General features: G+C 43.6%; 1 long non-coding RNA gene across 1 annotated transcript in view; it reads right to left on the bottom strand.

Moving 5' to 3' along the window:
* Positions 1-21,608: 21,608 nt before the first annotated feature.
* Positions 21,609-25,541, bottom strand: part of LOC133259912 (uncharacterized) — a 349,591-nt gene continuing 345,658 nt past the window's right edge. Inside the window, exon 3 of the long non-coding RNA XR_009740581.1 lies at positions 21,609-22,928. This is a non-coding gene — a long non-coding RNA (uncharacterized LOC133259912). The remainder of the gene's footprint in view (positions 22,929-25,541) is intronic.

Raw genomic sequence — 25,541 nt, 5'->3', positions numbered from 1 at the left:
ATGAATGAGCTCTGTTTATTTGTTTCTTTCCTGGCTGTCTTTAGGAGATGATCTAAGGTTAATGGTGGAAATGCTACCAAAATAAATGGTTTCATGTAGTCAAATATTTCATCTGAGCACTTTGTTTCAGGAAACTTGGGAAGAAAACAAATGAATATTTTTGGAGGGTTTGAATTCATTCTTTAACTTTAGTGCTGCTAAGGTTTCCAAGATACATTGAAAAATATACTTTTCAACTAACCCACAAAAGTCTACAATGCTTCCACCAACATGTCAATTAGAATATTACACATAGTATCTTCTGGAAAATCCTCAAAAGGATGTAGAAAATGATTTCAGATGCCTGCATAGAATTGGCTATTTTCCACATGAAATGGTTCTATAGAATCATAATCTTTCATGAGAGTGATATTCACCAGACCTGGTTTAAAACATTTCCTTAAATTGACATCTTGTTTTGAAAATAAGCAGATGTAATATTTGCAACTAATCCTTCCAAGTTTGGACACTTTTGGAAAAAAAAAAAAGTACAGTCATGTGGGTAAAATATAGGACTTTTCTTTAATGTCAGAGATTCTGACTTAGGTCAGACTTAGTTGAGAATTGCTCTAGGCTTACATGAGAATCTCTTGCTTTTGGTCAAAGTTCTACAATAAATCGCTGCTCCTAAGTGATGTTGCCAGGATGAAGTCATTACCGTTTCCCCCCCTGAGGTTTTGGAATTCTTCTAAGAATCTCCTTTATGTCCAGCTAAGTACAAAGGATTATTTATCAGATATCTCCTTCCTGCACGGATTATACATACCCAGAAATATTTGCAATTGCCAAAGTCATTCTTAGTCCTGCAGTCGATATTACTTTGGAGATAAACAGAGATTTAAACATCAACAATAAACTTAAAATGACAGCTCAATAAGAGAAGGAGTCTATGTTGTCAGATTTTTTTTTTTTTCAGATCAGGACTTTTAGTTAGAAAAAATTAATATATACATGGCAAGACAGAGTGAATTTTTCTTCCAAAGCCTTCTGGTAAACCCCAGCATAAGAAGTTATGCATCTCAGTCTTGTAAACTGAACTTTATTGCCTTTTTCTAAACTTTGAGTTAAAATGGCTTTAAGAGAGGGGTCCAAAATTGAGTTAAAGAGGAAAAAAAGACCCATTATCAATCGAGATTCCACTGGAAACATTTTTTATGAAAGGTGCTTATTGGCTCCTTGATAGGTTATATTCCATTTTGGTCTCTTAATTTACTATTGTCTAATATAAAATACATGTAATTGCTTTTCAAAATTATAAGAGTATCTTTTGTTCTTTTTTTAAATTAATTAATTAATTTTCATTGGAGAAGTTTTGTTCTTTTGAGGTTGGCAATATAGGTAATAGAAAAGAAAAGAAAAAACACAATTCTACCTGCCTACATATAACCACAATTAATAAAAGGTGTGTGATTCTGCATATTCTACAGATTTAAATCTATTTATTTAATTCAATATTTGTTGATTTTCTATGGCAGGTGTTTTTCTAACAAGAACAGAGGCACCTACGAGATGCTGCCTTAACGCAGGTTACATTCTGGTGGAAGAGACAAAGAGTAAACAAGTAAATGCTTTGATGAATAAAATAAAGACGGGAGGTACTAAGGGCTATTTTTTAAAAAGGTATCATGAGATAGAGAGTGATGGTGGAGGGGTGGGTGATTTTAATCATAGAAAGACTCTCTGGGGAGGGGGCATTTGAACAGGAACAAGAATGCATGAAGCTTTAAGGAGCTGGGAAATAGCTGTCACCTTGGCAGACAGCAAATTCTAAGACTATAAGATGGAGATGATGTTGTAGCTCAAGGTAAAGCCAGCCATCCAGTGCGGAGGATGGAGAATAGGAAGAAGCAGTGTGGGAGCAGGGGCTCGTTACGAACAGGCCTGGCAGGCCCCAGGAGGTGGTTTGCATTTCATTCTCGTCTGGCCCGTCTCTGGTTTCACAAGCTCGGTTTGGTTGTCATATGAAGTGGGCGGCAGAGGGTGAGATGGTTAGATAGCATTGCTGACTCAATGGATATGAATTTGAGCAAACTCCAGGAGACAGGGAAGGACAGAGGAGCCTGGCGTGCTGCAGTCCATGGGGTCGCAAAGAGTCAGACACGACTGAGCGACTGAACAGCAACAACAGATGGAGACTTTGGAGGAGCAGGAAAGGAACCAGAACTGATTAGGGAATGTTTTCACTAGTCCACGTGAGAGGTAAAAACGGTATGGGTTAGGATGGAAGCAGTGGTCGCCATGAGAAGTGGTCATGGGGGATTATTATAGGATTCGATGATGCTCTGGATGTGGGAGGTGAGGGGACGACATCAGACAATAGGCTATTATAACAGCTACAGAGATCTGCCCCACCTTCTTCATGGCCACGTGGTGTTCAATAAACCAGCCTCCTGTAGTCTATTTCTCCCATCTCCAAATGAGAAAACTCTAAGTTGTTTTCTCTATTTAGAAACACTGAAATGACTACTTTTGTCTCCATAACTGAACACTCATCAGTTTATTTCCAAAAGCCATTGCTAAGAGTTGAATTGTTGGATCAAGAACCATCCACTCAAGATTTGGTGCCCATTTGGTCCTCTCTTCTTTAGTTGAAGGCGATCATGGGATGTTAAAACTCAGTTTCATAACTTGCAACACAGAGGCAATTTGGGCTTGTTTATTTTCTTAAGCAATGGCTCTTCTGGATAAAACAATGAATTTGTAGACAGAGGGTAAACAAAAGGAAACTTTCTGAATGATTTTGAAGAGACGATGATCTTTGGATTAGAGGGTTTTATTTCTTCGAGTGTAAGAGCAGGATTTCTGCTACCAGCTGACTTCTGGTCACTCTTGGCTGCCGTTGGTGTGCAAGGGCAAGACCAGTCTGTGCAGATGTCCTTCAGAGGGTATGCACGTTTCCAGGCTGAGCATCAGGTCAATCCTTATAAAGGCAGGGAGGATGTTGTTGGAAAAAATGGGAGAAAAGATACTAAAAAGCAAAAAACAAACAGCAAACCTCACCCCTGAAGTGGTTCCCCAGAATGAATGGCACAGCTAAAGAAAGAGAAGCAAGCAGAAATGCCCCCATTCAGATGTGAGCACTGCCGCTTAAAAGCTCTGTTCTTGTGAAGGCCATCACTGCTCTGAATTTCACTTGGACCATCTATAAAATGAGACGTCACTCCTGCCTGTGATTAACGTGTGTAAGCCGCCACTGTTCAGTTGCTCAGTCCTGCCTGACTCTTTGCGACCCCATGGACTGCAGCCCACCAGGCTCCTCTCTGTCCATGGGATTTCTCAGGCAAGAATACTGCAGTGCGTTGCCATTTCCTTCTCCAGGGGGCTTCGCGACCCAGGGATCGAACCCACGTATCCTTCTTGGCAGGTGGATTCTTTACTACTGAGCCACCTAGAAAGCCCAACCATGTATAAGGGTGCTTGTCAAATACGATAAACACAAAGGCAGCTGTTACCAGACAAATGCCACATGCCAATTTGTGCACCAGTCACCTGATATCTACTGTCTCATTTACTCCTCATAATAAAACCAAGGTGGATAATATGTCTATTTCATATTTCAGGTGAGGAGAGTGGACCTTGAGACATCCTGTGACTTGCTGAAAGTCACAGAGCTAGTCAGTGGTAAATCTGGAATGCCGATGCAGGGTGTCTGATTGCCAAGCACCAAGCCGTCCCAAGCACACCAATTTTAATTTTAGCCATGATGGACTCTGGCGGAGGAATCTGGAGTCTGGTATAGTGGAAACGTGTTTTTCATCCAAAACTTGGTAGAAACTGAAAGAGTCCTAAGTGCCTTTTCCCCGGATATCACCGATCTGCTTCCTGCTCAGGTGTTTCTAGCTCCAGGAGTTTAAAATGATCAACTAGAGTGTATCGTACCCACGGCAGGGATTCTGTGTGTGGTAGGAGATTTGACATAACTTCATTGTTCGGTGGTTCAGAAGCATCCCTTCTTTCCCCGGCTTTCTGCCTTAACTCACAGAAAAGGAAGGGCAGGTCTTTGAGAAAACCTGAGGGCTTTTGGCATTTCCTCCACGCCATGTATGGGGGAAGCCACGCATCTGCCTGCTGTGATTAGGAGAAGTACTGGCGTGCATGGATTACACTCCTTTCAGGCTGGTCAGCCTGGACCTTAGCAGGAGAGTTCTCTTTTGCGTGGACAAATCATCTGTGTATAAGGCCAACCTGGGCTGGACCCAGGCTAGACCGGAAACCCTGCTCATCTCTTGGCTGGTCTCTGGAACCCTCTCAGAGGAACAGCAAGCACATCAGAACTAAGAGCTGATCCTGACGCTGAGCCTGATGGTCTTACTTTAAAAGCCAGCAGTGTCTCTGCATAATGTTTAACTGGATTAGATTTTCTAAAAAGAAAAAAGCAGCCCAGCCCTCCTCTTTGCCTTATCGATGCGGCCACGTTGTCCAGCCTGGTTGTTCTGTTTATCGTTAATTTCCACTGGCTTCAACTGGTCAGGTTTCTTTAGAAGCAGGGGATGGTGACACAGGTCAATAGGGAAATTCCGGGAAGGAATCTGCCAGGAGCTTAGACTTTGATGTTCAGTCAGTGACACTTACTCCTTGAGAGACAGCAGAGGGAATTAAATAGTGCGAATAGTATTTACAGGACATCCAAAACCATCTGGAATAGGACTCAGCAAATGCTGCACCTTGGGTCAGATAGAGCCTGCGTCAGTTTTTACAATAAAGCTTTATCGGGCCACAACACCAGAGGAGCAGTTGCGACAGAGTCTGCGTGGCCCGCCATGCCAGCCTGCTTACTGCCTGGTTCTTCACAGAGACCATTTTCTGACCCTGGTTCCAGATTCCCAGTGCTTTTCAAACTATAATGTGCAAATGAATTATCCGAGGATTTCATTGCTAGGCCTCTGGGTGGGGAACAGGACGTTACATTTCTAAGCAAATGCTCGGGCCATGCCTACGCTGCTGCTCCTTGCGTCACATTTTGAGTAGCAAGGTTCTAGAACAGTGGGTGCTGTCCAAAATAACTTTGCGCGAAGATGGGCGCATCCTGGAGCTGTTGAATATGGTAGCCACTAGCCATACGTGAGTACCGAACATCTCAAAAGTGGCTAATGTATCTGAAGAACAGAGTCTTTATTTAATTTCAAATATTTTAAATTTGATTAGTCACATGTGCTCGTGGCTACCTTATCAAATAGCACCGTCCTAGAGGATAAATCCCAGATTCATTTTGCTTGTTTTTATGAGAAAACCAAGCCACGTGGGGCTGGCTGAGGCTTTCTTCCTATTTTTTTTCCCCAAGATAGGTATTAGCATTACAGACAAGTTTAGAAGATATTAAGTCTTGGCTTGCTCACAGCGGGAGGGGGCGCTTAGAGATACTGCAATCTGGCCTGAATATAATAAACCCCTTTGTTACATTTAAATACCATCATACTATCTTATATACAGCAAAGCATCGGGATGTTTTATAGTAACAATACAGGAGCACAAAAACCCCAGACAACTTTAAAAAGGCGCTAATTATTATTATTAGTGTTTTGCACTAACAATAAATGTCAAATGGAACCCTGAAAACAAATAACTGCCTGTCACCCAGTGAATGAAAGGCAATTTTAGTAAAGTGAATTAAAACCCCAAACATCGCCAAGCCCAACCAGCGAGGGGTGCCAACGCAGCTTAGCGGACACCGTGGCGAGTTCCTTTCCAAGAGCGGCAGGGATAGGATGTCCTTGGGGGTAAATCGATGAGGTTGTGTCAGTTCATTAGCACCCAGGGCACCTGGAAAGGGGAGGTGGACGGAGCTGAAGTGAGGGGGCAAGTGCATCTTTGGGAGCAGGCCCTCCGTCATAACAAATGGAAATCGGAGACTATTAAGGATGGAGAATCTTTATTTATTGGCTGGGCTGCAGCCCGCTTGAGTGTTATCAGTGAAAAATTAAGGTTGGACCGCAGAGTGCGGATTTGTTTTCATGACATATTTCCCTTAGATTTTTCAAAGTGCATTCTGGGTGTCTCCCAAAGACTATTTTTTAAAAATAAATTGCACATTTTATTTTTTCAAACTTCATTTATCTTTGATATCTGATTGACATATTCAGGACAGTCTAATCCTTTCTGCTGAAGTGAGCTATGACAGTAGCTGCTACAGCAATCAACATCAGAGAGCCCTCCCCAGGAAGAGGGGCTGCGTCTCCCCAAACGCCAGCAAGGAGGCTCTGGCGGGGCCCTTCTAGATGGCTGTGCAGGATCACCAGGTGGGTGAGACTCAGAGGCTTGAGTCAGCTCTCTAATTACTGCAGAATCATCAGAGAAGTCAAGAAACAAATGAGAGGCTAGGGCTTGCCTCTCTAATTTTTTTTTTTTTTTACTTTGTTAAAGGGACACACGAAGTTGAAGATTTTTTAGCCTTGTTACCTTGAGCAGCTTCTTTTATTCTTCCTGGTCCAAGACTGATTTCTTCTCCCTCTCTTCCTCCTTTCCTTTCTTTGTCTCCTGAATTTAATTTTTCCTCTTCAACGTTTGAACAGCTAATACAGTGCCACAGTTATTCTAAAGTCAGGATTATTCAGAGTTATGCAGAGTGAAAAGCCTTCCTCTCCTCTTGCCCCTTATCTGTCCTGCCACCCTTCTCTCCAGTCTTTTAATCAAATCTATTTTGCCTACAAATGCACGTCCATCTGAGCACATGCGTGTACACACACACTTACTCTTTTCCCTTCTTTTCTGCACAAATAGCAAAATATCACACACATTGTTCTCCACCTTGCTTTTTCCTCTATCCTAAAGTGCTTTATCTCGAAAATCATTTCAAATCAATTAATAAAGAACTTTGTTTTTATTTTTTTAACACAATACACTCCAATGTATGGCGCTAGCATAAATTATTCACTAAGTTCTCTGAGTCTAGAGGCATTTAGGGAATTTCCAAATTTTCCCTCTTACCAACAACCCTGCAGTAAATAACCTTGGATGCAGGTCCCTCTGCACGTGTGGGAGGGTGTCTGAAGAACAAACACCGAGAAGGGAGCCAGCTGGGACGAAGGCTAAGTGCATTTGTAATTTTGATAAATATCCCAAATTGTCCTGCATAGAGGTTGCAGAATTTATGTTGCCATTGTTCATGGACAAGAAGGCCTGTTTCCTATACTTTCACTCACTGAGGGTATCATCAAACATTTTGAGTTGTAAAAACTGTGTGTGTGCTTCGTCATGCCCTACCCCTTTGTGACCCCATGGACTACAGCCCACCAGGCTCCTCTGTCCATGGAGTTCTCCAGGCAAGAATACTGGAATGGGTTGCCATTTCCTCCTCCAGAGAATCTTCCCAACCCAGGGATCGAATCCATGTCTCTTGCATGTCCTGCACTGGCAGGCGGGTTCCTTACCCTAGCACTGCCTGGGAAGCCGTTTTTAAAAACTGGGAAAAGAAAAACAGTCTCCTAGTGAAATTCTAATTCACACTCTTCAGTCAGGTATTACGTATTTGGTAACGTATTTATTTACAAAATATATTTTCTCTTTGTAAACTGTCTATGCAGAGTCTGTGCCTCTTTTTCCATCGTCTTTTCCAAAGGAAAGACGCTACATTTGGGGAAAAGTAGTTCATGGCCTATTTAATGAGTAATTCATAGTTTGTTCAGTGTTGTGGCTGTTCAGTTGCTAAGTCATGTCTGGCTCTTTGCGACCCCATGGACTGCAGCTCGCCAGGCTTCCCTGTCCTTCACCAGCTCCCGGAGCTTGCTCACTTGTTCAATGGTGTGTTATTACTACAGGCAATGGAAAAAAATTCTTTGATGTTCATTCATTCATTGATAAAACACGTCAGCTGAGTACGTCCTGCTTGAGAAGCACTGTGTTGGGTGCTCGGTTGCTAGTTCCAATGGGGGATTCAAGCAAGCAAGGATAGCCATTCGGGGTGAGCAGAAAGATGAGAGATGTGTAGGCCGTGGAGGCACCAGGGAAGGGCGAGTACCCTTCCTCCCGGGGTGGGGGCGCCATGGACGGCTTCCTGGTGGACGCAATCTGGAAACTGAGACCTGAAGGGTAAGAGGTAATCAGGCAAGAATTGCGCGTGGGGAAAGTGAAAGGTGGTGTCGGCTTGGAAGCGGCTTGTGTCAAAGAGGGAAAACAGCTCTCTGTGTCAAAGGCAGTGACAAGAATTCAGTGTGACGGATGCAGAGACGAGAGAGAGTAACATCAGCCTTAATGAGGAAGGACCAAATGGCGCACATTTTGAGGGTGAGGACTGATGCTTTCTCACATGGACGCTGCCCGAGTACTCGGGATGTCCATGAACTAGATAGACAAGTCCTTTCCTTCATGGAGTCTGAATTTCAGTGGGGTATGGGCAGGGAGGCAAAGGTAGTAAACACAGGAATAATCCTCGTTTTTAGTGGAATACCGTAAAACACATGAGGCTGTTTTGGAAAATAATAGCAGGGTGTCACCCAGAGAAGGGTGTTTGTGGGAGGAGTTTCTGAGGGCTGACAGTCAAGCCTGGACAGACTGAATGAGAAGAAGCAGGCTGGCGTCCAGCTCTGCACCCCTCACCATGCTCAGTTCAGATCCCTTATGTGGGCCCAGTACCCACATAAGGGATGTTTACTTTAATGCTTTTTCTCTAAATAAGAAGAAACGAGCCTAGTCTGTGTTCAGAGGGAACGTATTCGGACACAGCAAGCTCTGCCTCAAGTCTGTGAAACTGTTTTAAGAGATTTGTGTCTGTTCCTGGAGAGACCACCTGCTCTTTTCTTCATGTTCACTAAATGCCCAGGTCAGGGCTGTGTGTAGAGCAGCAAATGAGGAAGAACATCAAAAATGGGAAAAAAAGCTGTGCAACAGAGCACAGTCCTGAAAGCTGAGTCCTGCAGGCACTGGGACCACATCACATGCCTTCTAGATCAGCGGGTCTTTCCACCCGAAGTCTGGAGGCTGCGTGGCACCTTCAGGGAGGCCGTCTCCCTTCCATCATGCACCAATCAGTGACTGCCTCATTGTTCTGAGCCTGAAAGTAGGTGTTTCTTACATGACTTACATATGAATAAGTAAGCAATGAGGTTCTTGAAATAAAAAAGACAAATAAAAAAAAAAGGAAAAGGATACAGTGAAGATGCTACAAATCTTATTTTGTTGATGCTGGCAACACTTGTGTCTGGAACCAAAAATTATTCAAAGATGAAAAAGAATACCAGAAGAAATTAAAACTCCAGGATTGGAGACATCGAAACAAATTGTCGGTTACATTTCCAGAAAAGAAAAGCAAATAACAACAACAACACTTTTTTTAACGATGTACTAGACATGTATGCTAATCGTTTTCACATCTCATTTCACTCGATCCCAGTGAGGACACTGGCTGTGGATATTATTTCCATTCTGCAGTTGAGGAGGTTGCAGCATTCAGAGTTTTACAACCAGGATAAGGCCCCACAGTTAGTAAGGGGCTGAGTGAGAATTTGTACCCCCAAAACCTGATGATAGGCCTACTCTTAATTACTGCTTTGAGGAGCACCCGGCTTCTACTGCACATGAGAAACACAATTTCTACTTGTCCATGGGTCCACAAGTTTTTTTCTGTAGAGGTGCCAGATAATAAATATTTTCTGCTTTGTGAACTGTACAGTCTTTATTTCAACTACTGAAGGGAGAAAGATTTGATAAGAAGAAGAATGGGAGGAAGAGAAAGGAAGAGAAAGGAAGGACAAAATATGCAAATTGCATTAACTTAAAAGTTATTGCTTGGACTTAAGATAATTTGGGGCACAACTTACCAAGATGACAATTTAACAATATGTGTAAAGTTATTTAACAAAGTGCCTCATTCTTCTTAAAAAATTCACTTTGAGAAGTGTATCCAAGCAAGAAAATATATAAAAGTATATCTGCAAGGTGCTCTATGAAACTATGAGCCATGCTGTGTAGGGTCATGCAAGATGGACAGGTCATGGTGGAGAGGTCTGACAGAATGTGGTCCACTGGAGAAGGGAACGGCAAACCACTTCAGTATTCTTGCCTTGAGAACCCCATGAACAGTATGAAATGGCAAAAAGATAGGACACTGAAAGATGAACTCCCTAGGTCGGTAGGTGCCCAATATGCTACTGGAGATCAGTGCAGAAATAACTCCAGAAAGAATTAAGAGATGGAGTCAAAGCAAAAACAATACCCCGTTGTGGATGTGACTTGTGATGGAAGTAAAGTCTGATGCTGTAAAGAACAATATTGCATGGAACCTTGAATGTTAGGTCCATGAATCAAGGCAAATTGGAAGTGGTCAAACAGGAGATGGCAAGAGTGAATGTCGACATTTTAGGAATCAGTGAACTTAAATGGACTAGAATGGGTGAATTTAACTCAGATGACCATTATATCTACTACTGTGGGCAAGAATCCCTTAGAAGAAATGAGGTAGCCATCAGAGTCAGCAAAAGAGTCTGAAATGCAGTACCTGGATGCAGTCTCAAAAACAACAGAATGATCTCTGTTTGTTTCCAAGACAAACCATTCAATATCACGGTAATCCAAGTCTATGCCCCAACCAGTAATGCTGAAGAAGCTGAAGTTGAATGGTTCTATGAAGACCTACAAGACTTTCTAGAACAAACACCCAAAAAGATGTTCTTTTCATTATAGGAATGTAAAAGTAGGAAGTCAAGAAACACCTGGAGTTACAGGCAAATTTGGCCTTGGAGTACAGAATGAAGCAGGGCAAAGGAACACACTGGTCATAGCAAACACCCTTTTCCAACAACACAAGAGAATACTCTACACATGGACATCACCAGATGGTCAACACCAAAATCAGATTGATTATATTTCTTGCAGCCAAAGATGGAGAAGCTCTATATAGTCAGCAAAAACAAGACCGGGAGCTGACTGTGGCTCAGACCATGAACTCCTTATTGCCAAATTCAGACTTAAATTGAACAAAGTAGGGAAAACCATTAGACCATTCAGATATGACCTAAATCAAATCCCTTATTATTATACAGTGGAAGTGACAAATAGATTCAAGGGACTAGATCTGATAGACAGAATGCCTGAAGAACTATGGACAGAGGTTTGTGACATTGTACAGGAGGCAGGGATAAGACCATTCCCAAGAAAAAGAAATGCAAAAGAGGCAAAATGTTTGTCTGAGGAGGCCTTACAAATAGCTGAGAAAAGAAGAGAAGTGAAAGAGAAAGGAGAAAAGGAAAGATATACCCATTTGAATGCAGAGTTCCAAAGAATAGCAAGGAGAGATAAGAAAGCCTTCCTCAGTGATCAATGCAAAGAAATAGAGGAAAAGTGTAGAATGGGAAAGACTAGAGATCTCTTCAAGAAAATTAGAGATACCAAGGGAATATTTCATGCAAAGATGGGCACAATAAAAGACAGAAATGGTATGGACCTAACAGAAGCAGAAGATATTAAGAAGAGGTGGCAAGAATACACAGAAGAACTGTACAAAAAGATCTTCATGACTCAGATAATCTCTATGGTGTGATCACTCACTCATCTAGAGCCAGACATCATGGAATGTGAAGTCCCAAGGGCCTTAGGAACATCACTACAAACAAAGCTAGTGGAGGCGATGGAATTCCAGTTGAGCTATTTCAAATCTTAAAAGATGATGCCGTGGAAGTGCTGAACTCAATATGCCAGCAAATGTGGAAAACTCAGCAGTGGCCACAGGACTGGAAAAGGTCAGTTTTCATTCCAATCCCAAAGAAAGGCAATGCCAAAGAATGCTCAAACCACTGCACAGTTGCACTCATCTCACACGCTAGTAAAGTGATGTTCAAAATTCTCCAAGCCAGGCTTCAACAGTATGTGAACTGTGAACTTCCAGATATTCAAGTTGGATTTAGAAAAGGCAGATGAACCAGAGATCAAATTGCCAACATCTATCGGATCACTGAGAAAGCAAGAGAGTTAAAAAAAAAAACATCTACTTCTGCTTTATTGACTTTGCCAAAGTGTTTGACTGTGCGGATCACAAAAAACTGTGGAAAATTCTTCAAGAGATGGGAATACCAGATCACCTGACTTGCCTCTTGAGAAATCTGTGTGCAGCTCAAGAAGTAAGAGTTGGAACTGGACATGGAACAACAGACTGGTTCCAAATCAGGAAAGGAGTACATCAAGGCTGTATATTGTCACCTTGCTTATTTAACTTATATGCAGAATACATCATGAGACATGCTGGGCTGGATGAAGCACAAGCTGGAATCAAGATTGCCAGGAGAAATATCAATCACCTCAGATATGCAGACAACACCACCCTTACGGCAGAAAGTGAAGAAGAACTAAAGAGCCTCTTGATGAAAGTGAAAGAGGAAAGTGAAAAAGTTGGCTTAAAGCTCAACATTCAGAAAACTAAGATCATGGCATCGGGTCCCATCACTTCATGGCAAATAGATGGGGAAACAATGGAAACAGTGAGAGACTTTATTTTTTGGGGGCACCAAAATCACTACAGATGGTGACTGCAGCCATGAAATCAAAAGATGCTTACTCCTTGGAAGAAAAGTTATGACCAACCTAGACAGTATATTAAAAAGCAGAGACATTACTTTGCCAAAAAAGGTCTGTCTATTCAAACCTATGGTTTTTGCAGTGGTCATGTATGGATGTGAGAGTTGGACTGTGAAGAAGGCTGAGAGCTGAAGAATTGATGCTTTTGAACTGTGGTGTTGGAGAAGACTCTTGAGAGTCCCTTGGACTGCAGAGAGATTCAACCAGTCCATCCTAAAGGAAATCGGTCCTGAATATTCATTGGAAGGACTGATGCTGAAGCTGAAACTCCAATACTTTGGCCACTTGATGCAAAGAACTGACTCATTGGAAGAGACCCTGATGCTTGAAGGCGGGAGGAGAAGGGGATGACAGAGGGTGAGATGGTTGGATGGCATCACCTACTGAATGGACATGAGTCTGAGTGAACTCCGGGAGTTGGTGATGGACAGGGAGGCCTGGTGTGCTGCAGTCCGTGGGGTCGCGAAGAGTCAGACACATCTGAGCGACTGAACTGAACTGAAAGACGCTCTTGTCTTATTACTTAGAATAAGAGAAAATTCACAACCCTAAACATCCAGTGAATGGTGCATTGATTAAATGATATTCCAGTGGAAAATTATGCCCATTAGAAATGATTATGTAAATCTGTTTGTTGACACATAAAGAAACTGATATAAATAAAAAAATTGTAGGTCATAAAATATTAAGTTTCATTTGAGTCCACTTTTATAATACACAGAGTTATTCCATGTATGTGCACATCCATGTACACATAGGGAAGGTGTGGGGAATGCTAGAAGGTACATGACAAGATATTTACATGGGTTGCTCCCGGATGAAAAGATTATGGAGTTTTATATAATTTCTATATTTGTTAAATTTTATGTTATTAGAAGATTGCTTTTATCAGCACAGATACAGGTTCTAAAAATAGAATAAATAAAGGCAATTTGGGGGGATCTCAGTCTAAAAATATCTTGGAAATACCCCCCTCAGATCCCTACAGTGGGTACTTTCTTCCATCTTCTTCTGAGTTACACGCACGGAATCTGTGCTTTTCTCTCTGTGGATAGTTACATTCATAACCTCCCCACCCTCCTGCTACGATAACCTGCCATCTGTCTTTCTGATCTGTTGGGGACTCTCAAAAGCATGAGTTCTCTCAAAGGCACGGCGCTTGGGAATGGCTTTGGGGGAGAGATGGAATTTCTATCGCTTTTCCTCTGTTTTCTCTTCTCCAGGTCCTCCTCCTCTCCGCCTTTGCATCAGGGGCCCTTGCTCCCACGCTCCATCAGCCCCCGGAGCCACACTCGCAGTGTGACAGGGACAGCCGCCATCCTTGGTGGGATTTATCTTCACAAGTTGCCAAATCACTCTTGGTGGCGTGTCTGGGCTTGGTGAATGATGAGAAAGACCCACCATCCATCCGAGTGTAAAACACTGTGAGCAGTTACACTGAAATTTAGCTATTCCCCCCGCCCCCCAGCTTATTTCTTATGTTCTGATTGAAAAGGACCCATTTAAGGGCCTTTGTGGTAAATACCCAAATAATCGTGTCACAAAGACGGGGCATCATTTTCACCGGAGCCGATGATCGCCGCGGATGGGCTGCCATCCTGAAGTTGCCAACTCTGCTTAAACCCTGGTCCCTTACAAGCAATTTCTCTGGACCTTCAGAAGGGACTCATTTCAATGTGTGCCTATTAACTACGGAAAGGCAGGTAATTGCACCAGTCCTGCCGTCTGTAGATTGCAAGAAGACAGCCTCCACATAAAGCAACACTTGGGATCTGGGTATGTCTCCCTGATACACAATGAAGGAAGGATGAAGCACATAAATATAATGTCCACTGGATGCGAGGTGTGCGGAAAAGAAACTGTGGGCACAGACAGACTCGAATCTGAATCTTTGTTCACCCCCTTACTATCCAGTTGTTTGACTTTGAGCAAGTTACGTGTTTACTCTGTACCTGGTTCCTCATCTATGAAATGGATCATTCACCTCTGTCTGCAGTGTCGTTATGATGGTGTGGCAGATTGTCTTTTCCGAAGACAGCAGTAGAAATACTCCTTGTCCCGTGATTTCTAGAATATATCCCCTGCCTCATCCAGAAGTAGGGTCTAATTTTCCTCCCCATCAGTCTGGGCAGGACCGTGGCTTGTGTACAACCAAAAGAAAGCATGGGAGCGCTTCTGTATGACTTTTGAGTGTAGGGAGGGAAGGTGATGCAGTTTCTACTTGGAAGATGAGGCATTCACGCCTGGAACCTGAGTAAGAAGTCCAAGTACCCTAAGGCCGCCATGCTGAGAGGAAGCCCAAGCAGCTCTGTGGAGGACCCACATGTGAGAGTGACCGCCCACAAGCCCCGCTGAGGTCCAGCCAACAGCCAGCAGTAACCATCAGCCACGTGAGAGATGCTCTGCGTAATTTCAGCTCCCAACCATCATCACCCCCTAGTCCTCCAGTCTCCCTAACCAAAGACCTAGATGTTGTAGAGCAGAGACCAGCCATCCCTTGTGCCCTGACCAACTTCCCTGCCCACGTGATCTGAGAGCAAGTAAAAAGAGTTTCTTCGTGCAACTAAACTTTGGGGAGCCTTGTTATGTAGCAGTAGTAACAGGAAAAGGATGCTAGGAGAATAAAACCCTCTAAAGCAAGTGACACAGAGAACACTTAACAAGCAGCAGTTCTAATTATTGACATTATTTTCTCTGAATTAAGATTAAAAGACACTTACTCCTTGGAAGAAAAGCTATGAAAAACCTAGAGAGCGTATTGAAAAACAGACATATTACTTTGCCGACAAATGTTCTTATAGTCAGAGCTATGGTTTTCCCAATAGTCATGTACAGATGTGAGAGCTGGACCACAAAGAAGGCTGAGCGCTGAAGAATTGATGCTTTTGAACTGTGGTGTTGGAGAAGACCCTTAAGAGTGACTTGGACTGCAAGGAGATCCAACCAGTCAGTCCTAAAGGAAATCAGTCCTGAATATTCATTGGAAGGACTGATGCTGAAGCTGAAGCTCCAATAACTTTGGCCACCTGATGCGAAGAGCCGACTCACTGGAAAAGACCCTGATGCTGGGAAAGATTGAAGGCGGGAGGAGAAGGGGAGGACAGAGGATGAGATGGCTGGATGGCATCACCGACTCAATGGATGTGAGTTTCAGCCAGCTCCAGGAGCTGGTGATGGACGGGGACGTCTGGCATCCCGCAGTCCATGGAGTCACAAAGAGTTGGACACGACTGAGCAACTGAGCAGCAACAACTCGGCCCCTGCCCCACAGCCCCTAGGCCCCCGTGCAGCAACGACTGATGCCCCCAACCTTAGAGCCTGTGCTCCGCAGGAGAAGCCACCACAACGATAAGCCCGGGCACAGCAGTCCTGCTCGTCGCAACTGGAGAAAAGCCCACACACAGCAACGAAGACCCAGCACAGCCAAAAATGAACACGTAAATAAATACTTTTTTAAAGGTATATTCATTTCTTTATACTTTGCCGTCAGTTAAACTTTAATCAAAATATTGGATGACTGAATAGCAGTCCAGAAAATCTGAGCCTGTACGAGTATATGTGTGTGACTCCTGGCATTTAGAGATAGATGACCCTTGTCCTGAACAGGCTTAGCCCTTTGCTCTAATAATCCAGAGGTCAGGGACGGATTTGTAGAAGCTTTGCCTCATGAATAGGAGTATTAATATTTCAGAGAGCCTGATGAACATTCCAAAAAGTAAAAAGTACGGTTTTATAGGCTGCTGTAGTATATCGCGAAGAGCAGGGAGGGGACTGGGGGAGAGGCATGGTGCAGAAAAGCATGACACAGAAACAGGATTGTTTCCTAATAAAAAAATCTCTCAAAGTTTTCTGCGAGGCCCTGTCAGCAGCTCTTCAAGCAGCACGGCTTATTTTAAATTTTATTTAAATCAACAAATTGTACACACTTGAACATGGAAACAGAATACAGGGAAAACACAAGCTGCCCTAGCAGAGTAACGTCTAATAAACATTATGCTACCCAGAGATATTTGCTGTTTAATCACCCCTTGAAAAGATGTCAGATAGCATCTTGCTAAGGCAATGGTGCCAGCTTGCTGGCTTTGGAGTTCATGCGGCTAATTTTCTTTTTCTCTCTCTTCCCCATTTGCTTTTTTTTTTTTCTTTCTTGTTTTTCAAATAGCAACCTCTGAGATGCTCACTCAGAGGATAAAGCATTTGCACTTTAAGTACTGATAATAATGGGTTTCCCTGGCGGCTCCTGCAATGCAGGAGTCCCGGGTTCAATCCCTGGGTCAGGAAGATCCCCTGTAGAAGGGAATGACTACCCACTCTAGTACTCTTGCCTGGGAAATCCCATGGACTGAGGAGCCTGGTGGGCTACAGTCCACGGAGTAGCAGAGAGTCAGTCCTGACTGAGAGACTAACACTGGCTTATTGATAATAATATCCATTTATTGAATAGTTTCTTTGTCAGGACTGGCTATATACTTTGTGGGGCCCAGAGCAAATGAAAACACGGAGTCCTTTTTCAAAAATTAAGAGAATTTCAAGGCACTGCTAGCAGAACATTAAACCTAATATGAGGTCTTTCTGTGGAGAAGGCAATGGCAGCCCACTCCAGTACTCTTGCCTGGAAAATCCCATGGACGGAGGAGCCTGGTGGGCTGCAGTCCATGGGTTCAATACGAGTCAGGCACGACTGAGCAACTTCACGTTCACTTTTCACTTTCCTGATTGGAGAAGGAGATGGCAACCCACTCCAGTGTTCTTGCCTTGAGAATCCCAGGGACGGAGGAGCCTGGTGGGCTGCCGTCTATGGGGTCGCACAGAGTTGGACACGACTGAAGCGACTTAGCAGCAGCAGCAGAGGTCTTCCTGAGTGCAGGCCCTCGTCTCTACCAACTAGATATCAGTAGACTCGCTTCCTGATACCCCTGTGTGACAATCAAAAATGTCTCCAGATTTAGTCAGCTCTCTTCTGAAGGCTGAAACTGCCCCAGCTGGGAACCACCTGAATAAATGAATGAATCCCATACTTCAGTTGGAGAAGGCAATGGCACCCCACTCCAGTACTCTTGCCTGGAAAATCCCATGGACAGAGGAGCCTGGTGGGCTGCGGTCCATGGGTTCACTACGAGTTAGGCACGACTAAGCGACTTCACTTTCACTTTCATACATTGGAGAAGGAAATGGCAACCCACTCCAGTGTTCTTGCCTGGAGAATCCCAGGGACGGGGGGCCTGGTGGGCTGCCGTCTATGGGGTCGCACAGAGTCTTTGCAGTCTGAAGTGACTTAGCAGCCGCAGCAGACTTCGATTGTGTGAGTCATGTGCCCATTTCCCATAGAAGGCATCGTTGTTGAGTTATTGTTCTTGTTTAGTCGCTCAGTTGTGCCTGACTCTTTGCCACCCCATGGACTGTAGCCCGCCAGGCCCTCTGTAAATGGGATTTCCCAGGCAAGAATAATACTGCAGTGGGTTGCCATTTCCTTCTCCAGGGGATCTTCCCGACCCGGAAGCAGCAGGCAGATTCTTTACTACTGAGCCAGGGAGGCCCCGTTAGCCTTGTCTAAAGAGGTCAGCCACTACTCAGCTCCAGTGGACTGTTGTTAAAAGAAAATATTTCCTCATCATTGTCAGATGTTACAAATTTTCAAGAAATGTCCGGTTTTATATTTTTTCAGACTTTTACATGCTGGCGTCAGTTTTTTATAATTTGATGTAGGCCAAATGAGAGACATCTGTGGACCATCCTCGGCCTCCTGCTGCCCAGGTGCGAGCTCGGGCCTAGAGGACTCCCCAGGATGCAGTCCCTGGAGTTCGTGATGCCAAGCAGTGCTCCCACATCTCAAGGACGTTTCCCCCAGGGAATGCTGCCTTTCAAAACAGTTGGATGGATCAAAGTAGTACTTAACACACTTCATTGATTAGGTTCATGTTCCCCCTTTGAACAGATAGTTTTATTTTTAGCCTCTATCTTGATAACAAGTGAATTCCGAGTGGGTCATAGGAAAAGAGTTATTTAGAAGACGCTCTTTCAGTTGGAGCTGTCTGTTTTTTCACCGACCCTGATGAATATTTTCTTCGCTTGTAAGTACTAGAACCTCCTTCAAGCTAGCTCTCCAGTGTGCCAATTTACTGTAAAGATATACAGGAATATTTCTGAACCCATGGACAGCAAGTATACTCACACCCCCAGAAGGGACCAGAGAAACTGTTTTGAACCAAGCGATACTCTTGTTTTCCTTGATGTGTCTTTCGTTCTTGCTTTCTCTCTGGAATGGCTTTCTCCTTCTGGGAGCACGTAGCTGCCCCCACTGCTGGAGCTGTGCACTGCTCACGCTTCATTTGAAATTTCTAGAGTGAAAGTAACAGGCACAGCTGGACCTAGGTGTCAACTTTTGTTTTCCTCAAATTCTCAAGTCATTCTTGACTCCACCCCCCCAAAATGTGAAATACAGTTTTAGCTAGAGCTTTTCTCTCTGTATTTCGCAGTAATCACTGGGATTATGGATTTTATGGATCTTTAATTTTATGGATCTTTAACACCAAAAGTGTAATTTACATTCAATCCTGGGAAAATATCAGGAAAGAATTGCTTATATGTGAGGAGTAGACTACAACAATTACAGGCCACTAGTGAAACTGAAGCATAGCTCAGCTTGATCAGTGATGCTTCAGTCAATGCATGCTAAGGAAACAATCATGAATACGCTGGAACACCTACTCACAAGAATATTGATCACTGTATTATTTATAACAGGGAAAAACTGAAACCACCTATATGGTCAGCAATAACGAATTACCTTAGAAATTACAGTCTGTCAACGCCGTGGGTTCTATGATATCTTTTAAAGTGGTCTTGAAAAATACCAGTGACACGTAAAAAAAAAACCCATCCTCTATCAGAAGTCAGCAAACTACGGCCACGGGGTGAACCCTGCCCATCACCTGTTTTTGTGAATAGTTTTGTTGGTACACAGCCACACCCTTTCGTGTTCTTCTCGTCTACGGCTGGCTTTGTTCTATGGCTGCAGAGCTGAGTGGCTGTGACCACTCATGGCCAGCGAAGCTGAAAGTACTTACAACCTGGCTTTTTACAGAAAAGGTTACTGGCCTCTGTTCTGTATCATTACTGATAAAATAGTATTATTTCAGAGAGAGAAAGAGAAAGAAAATAGTCAAAGTAAACATACTGAAATGAAGAACAGTGGTTATCCTGAGTGATAGGAAAACAGGTAATATTTATTTTTATCCCTTTGCTTTTCACTCTTCTCCAAAGTCGATACAATAAGTATTACTATTGTCATAACATACAAAACACTTAAAATTTTTTATACTGTCCTGGAGAAGGAAATGGCAACCCATTCCAGTATTTTTGCTTGGGAAATCCCATGGACAGAGAAGCCTGGTGGGCTACAGTCCATGAGTCCATGAAGAGTCGGACGCGACTTAGCAAATAATAAGTTAACAGAACAGAAATTTCAGTGGCCACGTGTGACAGAGAGTACAGAATTTATAGAGCTAGTTCAAAAAAAGACGCTGAATGTTTTTTATACCATTAAGAAGACTCCATTCGACTCCCCCCGGTCTCCCAATCTCTCTTCTCGGTTAGTGACAGTAGAAGAGCCTCTGGTTCGTTGTTGAGTGACTGTAAAGCCATCAGCTGCCCTGCAACCAGGTTCTATTCAATATTATACCTGGGAGGATACGAGCAACAGGAAAAGAGGAACAGGGCCACAGAGCGTGTAGAAAATTAAGATCTGCAGATGTGACATTTCCTAGAAATCAGCCTGTCTCGGTTCCTCCCGTAGTTATTCACCATTTTGTTTACAAATGGGAAGTAGCATTCTACTGTTCAGTGTCTTCCACGAAACTGAAGTTAATTTGAAATAATCCTCCAGCAAAAGCACCAATAAAAGCATCTGGAAAGCCCTGATGCCATCCCCTCTGGCTACTGACACGACATTATTGATACACAAATCAAAGTTGACTGCTCTGGTAACACTGAGTCCCCTGGCAGCAAGAGCTTTCAACAGAGAAGGTGTTCCTTTCTTAAGACAGGGCCAACTCAATACATGATGTCGTTGTAACAGGCTTAGTTAAGACATTAAAGGGGTCCCAGACAGAAATTTTACATCTCCTTCCTTTCTTCCCCCTCAGATAGAATGGGCCTGTCCCCCGCTAAAATCATAAATAAATAAAAGAGGAAGAAATCCAAACTATGCCTAAGAATAGGCTCATGAGACGCAAAGGAGGCTGGAAATGTGATGTGAAGTGAGAGCTGTCACAAGATTTCACTTGTCAGAGATACTAACAGGAAACCTAGGCCTGCCTGGAGTTTCCACCGTTAGAGTCATTTCTTTAGAGACACTGTGTTGCTTTTTTTTTTTTTTTAAAGGCTGTGCTCAAATATAGAATTATTGAACTTCTGGATTTAAAGAGTGAATCCATAGAGGTCATAAATCCATTGCTGAACTGATATGCAAATCCCCACTCCTGTATTCCTTCTAAGATACCTCCTGACCCTTATATGATCTCCTCCCAAGACAGGAAACTCATCACCTTAAAAAAGAACAGCTATTCCATTTTGAGCTGGCTTTAACTATCCAAAAGCTTTCTTTGTAATGAAATAAAATCTGCTTCTGGGTAATTTTTATTCTTGATCATTAGTTCTGTTTCATTTACCCAAACGCATGTTTAATAACTCACCTTTCAGGCATGGGCAACAGAGTTGACCATCAAAGTTTCTGCTCTCACAGGGTTTACATCGTGAGGAGAACAGCTGGCACACAATACATGAGAAGCAAGACCACTCCAGGCACGGTCAAGACAGGCTAAGGGACTGTCTCGTCCTAAGTCAAGACAGTGACGAGGACCAGAGAGAGTGAAGCAGGCTGCTTTGGACGAGGAATATTAAAGTCGAATCGGGTTCCTGCTAAAAATATGCTAAAGTCTCAACCTCAGGACGTGTGAATGTGATCTCTTCTGGAACTAGGGTCTTTGTGGATGAAATCAAGTTAAAATGATGTCATAAGGATAAGTCAGGAATTAGTGTCCATATGGGAAGAGAGGAAGAGACTGTCACCAAGAGAAGCCCACGAGGAGACACACTGGGAATGCCAGGCGAGGTGGGGAGCCCGCAGTGAAACATCTGGAAGCCAGGGGCTGCCAAGGCCTGCTGGCGACCAGCAGGAGCTAAGAGAAAGGTAGGGAACAGATGCTCCTGCAGAGCCTTCAGAGAGAGCACTGGCCTGCCAACTCCTGATTTGGACTTCTACCTCCCGGAACTGTAGGAGAGCCGATTTCTCTTGTTCCCTGCACCCAGTCTGCGGTCTTCACTACAGCATCCCTGGGAAGCGGATGCAGAGGGTTAGGGGAGACCTCACAAAGAGGCGGCTTTCGAGCTGATTCACACCAGTCTCCAGGAGGAAGAAAGTTCTTCCAAGCACAGGAAGAGCAAAAGCCCTGCCATTGGAATGAGCTTGGAGTGTTCCAGGAACAAAAGGAGGCCAAGGGACACGAAGTCTGAACAGAGCGGGATGTGGTAGGAGATGAGTGTGGAGAACGGACTGGAGCTAAATTATGAGAGAGGTTCCCAGCTCACTCTGTGCTGCAGGTCCGTGGACCCCACCCCAGGACTGATGGACGCGTGGTGGACCCAAGCATTGACGTATTTTTAAAGGTTTTGAGAACCACATACTTACTTTGTGAGTCTGGTAAGTAGCTTGGAGCTTATTCTTTACACAAGGTGTCAGCTCACTAGGATGCTCTACTGGGTGCCGTCGATCCTTCTCATGTTGGAAAGCAGCCCTTGCATGCCACTTCCAGTCCCAATGGCCCTTCTCCTCCCCATCTTCTCTTCTGCCAAACCTCACCAGTTTCTCACATGCAATTTGGTTTAATCTACTGCAGACCTAACAGGAAGCCACAAAAGTGGAACATCTCCATACACCGCAACAGGATGGCACACGTCTGTCTGCTAGCTTAGCCAGCTCAGCGGGTCTCAGCCTTCCCTTCTGTCCCGTGAGGCTTCCTCCCATTGCCGCCCCACTCCACCTGGGCACAAGGTCAGTGCTGGAGTGGATTTGAACACCGCCCATCCCCACAGAGAGGGGCTGTTCTGCTCTCCTACCCGTTGCAAACAATAAATTGATGGGTACCTAGAGAAGAGTCAAAGGCTCAAGGAATTTGGGGGTGGGGAAGAGAAAGGATTCCAGGATTCATTCAGCAAGTATTTGAAGGCTCTCTTGTGTGCTTTACCTGTTGAGGTGAGGTCTCCTCATTCTGATCGGCAGGGATGAGGTGGCTCAGGAAGAGCCGCCCGTTGCTGCTGGTAGAGGTCGAGACGCTCAGGCAGGTGGCTATATTGGAGTCACTGCAGACAGACTTCTTCTACTTCTCAGGCTGAAAGAGAATAGACCCAGGAATGTCATTCACACAGTGAAACCTTTGAAACCTTGACACTGCAATTTCGGCCCAGTGTATCCTTGGCTTTTAGCTCTTAGGTATTTTTGGAAACTCTTTCTCAAAGAAGATACATAAGATATTGTTCAGACTATGTACCTATTCATTTTTTTTTTCCCTTTTCAGAGATTGGTAAGAACCTTTGATGAACATAGAAGCTTGCTGGCTCATCAGGTAACAAATACCAAAAGATCAGGGCAACAAATCGCAAACCTGTGAGAAGGTAGATTGGCTACTTACCCATCTGACTGTTTACCCAGTATTATATAGACCTTTAGATTGCAGGAGGGCTTCCCTGATAGCTCAGTTGGTAAAGAATCCACCTGCAATGCAGGAGACCCCGGTTTGATTCCTGAGGTGGGAAGATCCCCTGGAAAAGGGATAGGCTCCCCACTGCAGCATTCTTGGGCTTCCCTGGTGGCTCAACTGGTAAAGAATCTGCCTGCAATGCAGCAGACCCTGGTTCGATTCCTAGGTTGGGAAGTTCTCCTGAAGAAAGGATAGGCTACCCACTCCAGCATTCTTGGGCTTCCCTGGTGGCTCAGCTGGTGAAGAATCCACCTGCCATGCAGGAGACCTGGGTTTGATCCCTGGGTTGTGAAAAATCCCCTGGAGAAGGAAATGGCTACTCACGCCGGTATTCACCTGAGAATTCCGTGGATTGTATAGTCCATGGGGTCACTAAAGTGTCGTACACCACTGAGCAACTTTCACTTTCGCTTTCTTAATTGTAAGCGTTCCGGTTCATTGCCCAGGTCCAAGAAAGAACAAACTCTGTGATACTCAGATTTATGAGAAGACCTCATACTTCCTCCACGGTATGTGTTTTGGCATGGCCCAGCCACCTGTTCACAACCTGGGTCTGATTTCTGGTTGGCTGGTGCTTGCTGTTAAATATTTTCTTTATCTCAGGGCTCATAGAAACCCTTACAGAGCAATGGAACGGCAGCACTAAGACTCTCATCCTTAGAGGACAATTATTGGTTGTCTGTCAAGCCGTCAGTGGTCACTCTCCTGGTTAGCAGTCTATTCTGATCTACAGGGTGAACTCTGAGAAACTCCTGCCTGCAGTGGCTTCGGCCCAACCACATGCTAACTATACTGACTGGTCCAAGAGCAGGAAATGCTCAAAGTCCCTTCTCTAGGAACCAGGTTCAGGCCAAGAAGAAATTCAGTCCCTCCATCTCCATCATTTAGTCTCATTGTGTTTCTATTTCTCTCTCTCTCTCTCTCTTTTTTCTTTCTCTCTCTTTAAGTTACAAAAACTTAGGTGTTGTCAACAGCCATATTTTAAAGCCTAGAATTTGAGAAACTGAACAAGGCAACCTGCAGTGTAAGAAAAGAGTTTATCCAATGCCATTAAATTCTCTACAATGTACTCCAAATTATATTGAACAAGATGAAATTGCCAATATTTGACCGTTTGAAAATTGACCACGATTAATAAAACTGACATGAAGTATAGTTCTCGCTGTGCTATTTAGGATTTACAATGGTATTGTCCTTTTCAATTTTCTCTAGAATTGATTTGTTTTTGTTCAAGTTTATTTTTCATGCAGAAACAAACATTATGACAAATTCACACAAATCATGAATCCTTTTTCTTTTATATGAATTTCATCAGGGGCACAGAATACCTGAAGAAGGCAGAAATATCAATTTGGCCTTGGGAGAGGGTTTGGGTAGTCAAAGGACTATTCGGCAGTGGTTTGAAATTTTCATTCTAAAATTTATTTGAATGGAAGATCATTTAGAATTCATGCTAAAAGCCAACCTTCAAAGCAATGTGAGGCCTGTAATAGACATAAGAATTTCTCAGAACCGGGGTACAATAGGCAAGGTGAAAACTTAGACAGTGGGCACCACACCGATGGATAGGAAAGCAGTGCTGAGGTGTTTGGTGAGTTGCTTATTGTTTAAATTTCAAAGTTGTACAGGTACATTTTTGGAAGAGATTATAAGCTATGACCATAAATAGATAGTGGTTGACAAGTGAAAGAGATCTGGACATCGACTAAAGGTTGAGGACACTCTCAAGTCTGTTAGGAAACCATCATTAAAATCAAAGATGCTCTGCTACCAACACAGTAGCCTATAGAAGCCACAATGCAGCGTGAACAAATAACCACAGAATCATCTCGTCACAAAGCTGTTCCAGGCTTGACTGATGAGTGGTTCCGTGACTATGTGCCGCTTTGGTGCACTCTCGGTCCCCTCACCATCACGACAGTATTCTGTTAGAGCAGGGGTCAATGAACCATGACCCGTGGGCCAATTCTAGCCCATGAGCTAAGACTAGTACTTACATTTTTAAATAGTTGACAATAATCTAAAGAATGATATTTCTTGACATGTGAACCTTAAATGAAATTTCAGTTTCAGTTTATAGGTAAAGTTTTTGAAAATCATCAACAACTGGCTTACATATTGTCTGTGGCTGCATTTCCACTTAAAAAAAAAAAAATGGCTTGAGTACTTGGGCAACAGAGACAGTAGGGCCTGCAAAGCCTAAAGAGTTTACCATCTGGCTCTTTACAGAGATAAGTGTGCCAG

The sequence above is a fragment of the Bos javanicus genome, chromosome 13 (assembly GCF_032452875.1).
Source record: "Bos javanicus breed banteng chromosome 13, ARS-OSU_banteng_1.0, whole genome shotgun sequence".
NCBI classification, from domain to species: Eukaryota; Metazoa; Chordata; class Mammalia; order Artiodactyla; family Bovidae; genus Bos; species Bos javanicus.
This window is presented reverse-complemented; position numbering and strand designations above follow the sequence as displayed.